Raw genomic sequence first — 9227 nt, 5'->3', positions numbered from 1 at the left:
CTGGCTGGCTAGGCGGGGGTCCCCCTCCTCCCTCACTGATCCATGTGCGTCCCTCCCGAAGCTGTGTGCTTGGTTGAAGAGGACAACCTTCCCCCCAGAGGAAAGGACCGGTCTTCGGTCAAGAGTAGCTGCGCTCCCCTGATAGGACCTCCAAACAAGCTCTCAAAATCACTTATATGTGGGATCTAATGAACAAAATAAAATGATGAACAAAATAGGTCATGCATGCAACAGACTGATGAATCTCATAAGGGAGGGATTGGGGGACTGGATGAAAAAAGGTGAAATAATTAACTAAAAAAAATACATATATAGCACATAGATGCAGACAACAGTGTGGTGATGAGAGGAAAATAGGGATGTGGGGTAGGGGTAGGTGAGCAAAGGGGAAATGGAGATAGAAAGAAACTTTGATTTAGGTGATGGGCACCCAATGCAGTGTGCAGATAATGTTTTATTGAGTTGTACATTTGAAACCTATGTGGTTTTGCATTGACAAACCAATGTAAACCAAATCAATTCAGTTGAAAAAGTCCCCTTCACCTAAATTCTGCCCATCCTCCCACCCCCCCAAAATACACACCCATCTTAAACATTATTATATGGGAGGAGGTGGTGCATTTCTCATAAACATATTTAAAAGAACAGGTTCCATTACTTTCCATTACAGATATATCCATGGGCAGGAGAGTGTACATTCTCAGAACACTCTCTTGTTATATGAAGTGATTGTTTCAAATGTGAGCAGCCTAAAGAGCTGGACAACAGGACAGGACAGCTGGGGATAGCCATTCATTGCAGAGCACCTGTCTTTGTTGGTAAAGTTTAATTAAACTTTGCACAAGGACATAGTAAGAAATCAGCCCTCTGTAACCTGAGTCCTCTAGCCAAAGCTGCCATATAATATAAAATGTGACATTTGTGAGTAACCCAAGTTTTCCCCCCTGTTTTTCCTGAAGAGTGGCTGGACCACATGTCTGAGTTCAGAGCACAAATGCTATGTCTTGGCCATAGTGAACTCTGAGGAGTGGCATGGGATAGGAGGGAAGAGTCTATTCTACCTTGTTTAGAACAAGGTAAAGAAGCTGTCATCCTGAATGTTATAAATTTAGAAGTAATATGGTCCAATGAGTCCCAAATGGCAACTAGTGACCCGGTGTCCAAATGGTAAGAATCATCTAAAGGACTTGTTAAAAATACAAATCTCTGGTCATATCACTAGAAAGCTGGATTTGGTGGAGACTGAGGTTTGGTGAAGACTAGAGTTATCTGTGTTCTTATGTATGTGATCCTGGGAATTCTGACATGCAGCCAATTTTGGGAATCACCGACTGGTCTACCAACCACTTGGGTCAGAGGTGGAGGTCAAAGAAGAAGAAAGGATCTTGGTAGGAAGATGGCCTTTGCCTATGGGATCAATCTCATTGTTTCTTCCTCCACTCAACCACCCTCTCCAGAAGCAGCTCTGTCCACATCAGTTTGTGGTACAGGCCAGCACTCCTCCCAGTGGCACAACTTCAGGGGGCACTGTTCATACTGTTTTTGATGTGGATGGTATCCTTGAGACAAATACCTCAGAGGCCCTGCAAGTGCTCTCCCTTTGAGGGTCGCATGATAGAGTGACCAATCATGGACAGTGATTTCCTGTATGATGGTCCTGGTGGCCCTGTGAGTTGAGCAGGTAGCCAGGCCAGGTATGCCATGATGTCATCCTCAGAGCAGCAAACTGAAACTTATAGATGGGAAATGACTTGCCCAAGGTCCTGAAGCTCAAAAGTGCTGGGAGGTGGATGTGAAATCCAAGTGTCACTTCCTAATAATCCTAAAGCCCTTTGAATTTATGGAAGCAATTGCTCCTCCACATGCAAAGGCCCATGGGAAGAGACTGTCATGACAGCTTTGAAGAGAAACATTTTTATGGTTTTCTTATACAGAAAATATTGACAGCATCTTGATTTTCTCTCATTTGTGTTAATGGATGTAATTTGTAGGAGTTTGTAAAATATAAATAGTATTTCTCTCTTTGGTGAATATATATTACCAACTTCAATTTTGAAAGAACACTCAGAAAAAATGAACTACAAGAAAACATCATGTGCTCAGATAACTGGACACAAAATTGTAAACTATCTCCAGGAATTGGCTCCAGAAAGATTTCTGTGTAATCTGTGTATATGGATGTGTGTGAATGGTTGGAATGTGGGAAGAGTTATTAGAGTCGTGCACATTGCTCTTCTGGCTTCAGCCTCTGCTCTTTGTCTCCCAGAGAAAAGGTCTGTTCTTTGGTGTGAGGTGTCTTATGAAGCAAGGCTATTGGAGTTTTGGGGCTGAGATTTGAATCAAGGTAGACCCACTGTAGGAACTGATTATTCATCCCAAATGAGTGTCACTTTGTCTGGGGGCACCAGTGGGGTAGTGGAGTGAAGTTAATTCCCATTGTAGGAGACATTGAAGTTCACATCTTTGTCTAAATTCAGATTGGTTTTGACCAGTACAATGTTTTTCCAGGAGCATTGTGAAAGGAGTGTTAAAGAACCATAGTTGTAGAAGGGTCCTCAGAGACTACTTTACCTAATCCAGTATCTCACATTCAAAGAGCTGGACCTCAGAGAGGGAATGAGTTTTGGTCAAGGTCACATAGTTTAGTAGAGACCCAGCTGGGACTAGAACCTAGCTCTGCTGACTCTCAAGCCAAGGCTCCTTGCACTGCATGTATTCCCTAATTTAGAAGGAATAGAAATGTAGGTGCAGATAATTTCTCTCTCCAATAAAACTTTTAGTTATGAATGAAGGAACAATTCCCATTTCAGAAGATTATTTTTTTTAAAAGCATTCATTGTGATTCATGTCAGCAAACATGCCAATTGCAGCATGATGTGGCTTTCAGAGATGTAGTCCAGGAGAGACATGTAGTAGAAGGGAGCTTGAATGGCTGAAGGTTGGAGGGACAAGGGAAGACTGCCTTCCTTCCTCCCTTTCTTCTATTATTACTTTTTTTCTTTTGCAAATATTTCTTGGTGCTTATTCTGCACCAGACTGAAGAACAAGGAGACCATTCATAAGAATAGGCACTAGTCAGTGGGGGTCAGTCTCCCTCAACTGATTCCCAGGACAAGATCTGGTGAATCTTGAAAAAGTGGAAAAATCAAAGCAGCTGGTTTGTACAAACTCAGAGATAAAGACCAATCGAAGGGAGGAAAATTCACTGATCTGCACCTGAAGTGCAATTGCCTAGCAATGTCTGGGCCCTTGGCCTCCTTTCACATTGTGGTCCACTGAGCAACACTTTTGGTTCTCCACAAGGTCTTTGAATACTCTAAAAAGTTCTGAGCAGTTGCACCACAGCAACAACTATGACAATTCATCTGCCACCCAGAGGAATGTGTGATAAAAACTCAAAATCCTGGGTGTTGAAGCCCTCCAAAAGATATGTTTACCCCAAACCCGTGAATATGACCTTATTCAGAAAAAGGGTTTTTTCAGATGTAATTAAGAACCTCAAGATGAGATAATTCAGGAATTAGGTTGTCTTTAATAAGAAGCAGAAGAGGGGAAGACATACAGAGGATAAGGTGATGTGAAAATGGAGTGATGCAGCCACAACCCACGGGGTGCCCAGGCATCCTTCACTAGAATTATTAATTAATTAATTAATTAATTAATTAATTAATTAATTTATATTGATTAAGGTATTACATATGTACATATCTTCCCATTGCCCCCACCCACCCACTCCCATACATGCCCTCACCTCTCAGTGTCTTGTGTCCATTGGTTATGCATACAAGTCCTTTGGTCGATCTCTTATCTTCCCCTTCTCCCCAACCTTCTTGCTGCAATTTGGCAGTCTGTTTGATGATTTACTGCCTCTGTATCTATCTTTTTGTTCATCAGATTATAATTTTCTTATTGTCCATAAATGAGTGAGATCATGTGATTTTTTTTTTTCATTTACTGGCTTATTTCACTTAGCATAATGTTCTCCAGTTCCATCCATGCTGCTGCAAATGGTTAAGAACTCATTTTTTTTATACCAGCTTAGTATTCCATTGTGTAGATGTACCATAGTTTTATGATCCAGTCATCTGCTGATGGGCACTTAGGCTGTTTCCAAATCTTAGCTATTGTAAATTGTGCTGCTATGAACATAGGGGTGCATATATCCTTTCTGATTGGTGTTTCCAGTTTCTTAGGATATATTCCTAGAAGTGGGATTACAGGGTCAAATGGGAGTTCCATTTTGAGTTTTTTGAATACAGAGTGGTGCAGTCACTGTGGAGAACAGTATGGAGTTTCCTAAATAAAAAAAAACAACTAGAAACATAGAAAGGTTATATGCACCTCTATGTTCATAGAAGCACAATTTACAATAGCTAAGATTTGGAAACAGCCTAAGTGCCCATCAGCAGATGAGTGGATTAAAGAACTGTGGTAGATCTACACAATGGAATACTATGCTGCTATAAAAAAAGAATGAGTACTTACCATTTGCAACAGCATAGATGGAACTGGAGGGCATTATGCTAAGTGAAATAAGTCAGAGAAAGATAAATATCACACGATCTCACTCACTTATGGAATATAATGAACAACATAAACTGATGAACAAAAACAGATCCAGAAACAGAGAAACATTGATTGGACCATCAAACCTCAGAGAGAAGGTAGGGGACGGGAGGGGTAAGGGCGAGAGATCAACCAAAGGACTTATATGCATGCATATAAGTCTAACCAATGGACACAGACAACAGGGGGGTGAGGGCATGAGTGGGGGGGTGAAGAAGGGGTAATGGGGGAATAAGGCCACATATGTAACACATTAATCAATAAAGCAATTAAAAAAAAAGAATGCCCTTCCTTTGTGTGGCTGAATAGTATTTAATTATCAATATATAGATGGACCAGTTTTTGTTTGTCCATTCCTCTGTCAATAAACACGTGTTGCTTCTATCTTCTGCCATTGTGAATAATGCTACTTTGAACATGGATGTCCACATATCAATGTATTATTTTACCATGTAGTATTTGATTTTGAGGAAACTTGATCACAGCAACAATAACAAAATACAAGGTGTTTTTTTTAATCTCTAGGAAACCCCAACATTCCTGAGGTTGCAGTATGCAGCAGAGAGACAGAGACCATGGCCTTGATCTTTAGCTTCTCCACCTCTGTGGGTGTGTGCTGTTGATGTTATTGCACTTTTCTAGGTCTTAGTTTTCTCTTCTGTAACTGAGGCTCAAGAATCCAGATCTTCCACCCACCCAGGGCTGTTGAGAGGGCACGTGCACTAACAGGTGCACCAGTTGTATAAATTCAAAAGTATGGAACATGGGGACTCTGGTGCTGTTGCTGATGCTTAAGGGAGGTAACAAGGAAGCGTGAGGGTAGTAGCGTGTGAGCAGGTGATGCATGCTTACAAACAGCTGTGTGAATCTTTCTGGGAGCAGGACTCTGGGACACAGTGAGTTTTGAGGCCAAGGTACAAATTAAGAAAGTTGTGCGGTTGAAATGTCAAAAGCAATTGATTATCTTAATTGCTCCACTGTTTCCTTATTTCTTAAATAAAAGAAACTAGTGCATATGCACTTATTATTATAATTGGGACCAAAATTCAATAGTATCCGGGGACAAATGGAAATATGTACCTCACAGAAGAGAGCTCTGCATGACATGGTGACATTTCCCTTTTAGGGCACAGACTCAGGAAATAATGGCTTTGCAGCTGAGCTGACTTTACCCATGGTCTGCTACAGGATGTTGTCAACTGAGATGTCCTCTCCTCTCAATGAAGGACATGGACTCAAGGCTATGGAGTGAGATGTATACTTGGCCATGTCCTGAACCCTTTCCTTCAATTATAAAAATTAGCTGCTCATTTACTGCCTAAAAACCGTCAAAAAATTTGGAACCTAAAACAGGTAAATGAAGCCCAGTTCCCTCATTTCCTTCCCTGGCAGGGAAAGGAAGAATGTTGGCAGAGGTTCTTTATGTCTTTCGAGCAGCCGTCCAGGCAACACCCCAGCCGCCCAGCCTAGCCCTGGCTGTACACTGTCAGTTCTGTTCAGAGGCCTTTGGAACCTAGGACTCTGACAATGCCAGCTTCACCAGGTGCAGGACATTCAGCCTAGACTCACAGCTATGAATTCATGTCCAGCACATGCCTCTAATTTCCTAGGTGAGCTTGGGTTTCACTTTTCCCATCTCCTTGGAGCCAGGGAGCTCTAAGGCCCTTGCCTGCTCACTTGCCTCAAAAGCCTTTTAGCCCAAAGGTGATTCAACTAGTTTTCTGTTATCTTTATAATAATCCTAAGGAGTAGGAATGACTATCCCATTTGAAGAGGAATAAAGGGAAGTGCAGAGGTATTAGGCCATTCTGTCACCAAAAAGCTAAGTGGCTGGAGTGGGGTTGGACTGCAGAGTTCCGGCCCTCTGTTCCTTGATTAGTACCCTCTTACACCACTCTACTGCTTCCCTCAGAAATAAAATGGCAGGTGAGAGCTGTTAAGGCAGCATTGTTGCATGAATGCTTTTAAGCTAAGATTATGACAAGAGTGTGCTTTCTTGTTCCCAAAGCCCTTTGTCCAATATGTTCAGGTTGTTCGTAGTCTCAGACAATGAACATTCTTTGGATAGAAACTGGTCCTGCCCCTCTCCTTACATTTACCTTAGATGTGACACCTCTATGGCTTACATTTTTGAACAAGGCTTTGCCCTTCTCTACAAATTAGTGAAAGGTTCAAGCCCACAATCAGTGCTTCCCTCTCTTAAGTAAGCACAGAGGAGAGATTTGGAAGCCCTGCCCCAGGCCTTCTGCTCAGACTAGCTTTTCAGATCTGCAAATGTTGTATGTGGTCATCTGCCCACAGTTATGCCTAAGGCAGGGAGCTCAGAGCAGTCTATTACTCTTTCAGTACTAGGGACATTGTGCTTTCTATCTGAGGGACACACATCATCACTGGAACCTTAATTCCGTGTGTGCATGTGTCCAAAGATGGAATAGGTGTAGAGTGAAGGGACTAGTAAATTCTCTCACCGTACTGTGCTATGCTGAGTGGTTCATCACCTGGGTGCTGTACAGCTCTTCTTGGGGTCAATTTGCTTTGAGATAAATGAATGCAGGAGAAGGGCTGCCACACTGAAAGACAGGTTTTGGTCCAGGCTAGCCATTGCATGGTCATGGAGAAGTCATGTTACTGCTCTCAGTTTGCTCATCTATAAAAATGGAGATAGACAGTATCCTAACCCCTTTGTGGATAAGAGGCTCTAAAAAAACTACTGATATAATGGATGTGAACCCATTTTGAAACTCTTAGACCTTATCCCAGTGTTCAGCCTTCTCCATGGTGCCCTGCACAGTGGTTTGAATTTTCCATGCCTGGGCTCAGTAACAATTAATGATTCAACCACTATTATCATCAGGAGCCAAACATGGGGTTCAATTCCCTTTCACTGCTGTACCTCAATGCTTCAACAGGCTGCCTTGCAGTCCCTTCTCTTTTCCATTAGGGTCTTGATCTTTCTTGATATCTTTCCAAACACTAGCTAATTGGCCTTTGCTGACTCACTTTCATATTAAACATACATTCTTTTAAAAATATTTTATTGGTTTCTTACAGAGAGGAAGGGAGAGGGATAGAGAGTTAGAAACATTGATGAGAGAGAAACATCCGTCATATTCTATATATCCAATATGCTCACAAAGTCTTCACTGTTTTTTTTTCATGGAACTTGAGGATCTAAGTTTAAAAAAAAAATTCATACAGAAGAGCAAAGGGCCAAAAATAAACAATAAAATATTGAAGAAAGAAACAAGGTGGGAGATTTTCCCACTAAATATAAATTATTATAAAGCTACATTACAATGTGATATTGCATAGGCATAGACAAAGACATAAATGGAATAGTATAATGAGCTCAGACACAGATCCACACATGTATGGAAACTTGATATACAACAGAGATAGCACTACAAATCAGTGAAGAAAGGAAAGACTATTCAATTAAAAAATACTGTGAAAGCTGGTTATCCACATAAAACCAAATATAAATGTATATATACCTACCTCAAACCAAGTACAGAAACAAATCCAAGTGAATTTGTATTTAGAGTACTAAACATGAAAAGCAAATGTTACACTTTTATAAGAAAATATAGGGAAATATCATTATGGCCTTAAATTAAGGAAGGGATTCTTAATCAAGTCACAAAAACACAAACCATAAAGAAAAAGAATGATAATTTTTTCCATATTGCAATGTAAAATATCTACTCAGCAGAAGACACCATTACCAGAATGAAAAGCCACAAACTGGAAGAAGATGTGTATAATGCATATAACTTATAAATATTAATATCCAGAATTAATAAAGAACTCATTATATCAATAAGAAAAAGATTAACAGCTAAGTATGGGCAACAAATATTAACAGACAATAATAGTAGAAGTTTAATGGCTGAATTCAGGAGAATATGCTCAACTTCACTAATAATCAGAGAAATGCTAAGTAAAACAACAATAAAATACCATTCCACACTTGTATACTTGAAACATATTTAAAAGTCTTATAATACTAAACATTTCAAGGAAGTGGAGGAACAGGAACTCATAAACAACTGGTAAGAGGATAAAATGTACACTCTAGAAGAGCAATATGAAGATGTCTGGTAAAGCTGAAAATAAACACATAGCAATTCCAGACCTAAGAAAGATATATCCTAGAAAAACATTTTCTCATGTACCATGTACCACAAGGAGACATACATGAATTTTCATTGCAACCTTTTCTGTAATAGCAAAAAATGGACATAAGAAACAGGAGAATAGACAAATACATAAGGCACGTTCGTAAAACAGAATACTAAAGAACAATAAAAATAAATGACTTATAGGCTACAAGTATCAACATGAAACATTGCAAGAACTTAACACTGAGTGAAAAAAGCAGATTGTGAATGCTAGAGTATCTTGTCATTTACATAAAGTTTAAAAGCATACAATAAGATATTATATATAGTTTAAAAATAAGATAGTGGTTAACTCTTGAGAAAGAGAAGAATTGTAGTGTGGAGGGGATTCCCAATGCTTCAACTAGAGCACATGTGTCAAACACAAGGCCCGCGGGCCAAATCCGTCCCGCCAGGCCTTGCAATGTGGCCCGCACTGCGCTGTCATCACTGCACTCCGCTGCGTTTCCATCACAATGACAGTTTATGACTGTTAAGTAA

The sequence above is a fragment of the Pipistrellus kuhlii genome, unplaced genomic scaffold, assembly GCF_014108245.1.
Source record: "Pipistrellus kuhlii isolate mPipKuh1 unplaced genomic scaffold, mPipKuh1.p scaffold_m20_p_49, whole genome shotgun sequence".
In the NCBI taxonomy this organism is placed as follows: Eukaryota; Metazoa; Chordata; class Mammalia; order Chiroptera; family Vespertilionidae; genus Pipistrellus; species Pipistrellus kuhlii.
Note: the sequence above shows the minus strand (reverse complement) of the source record.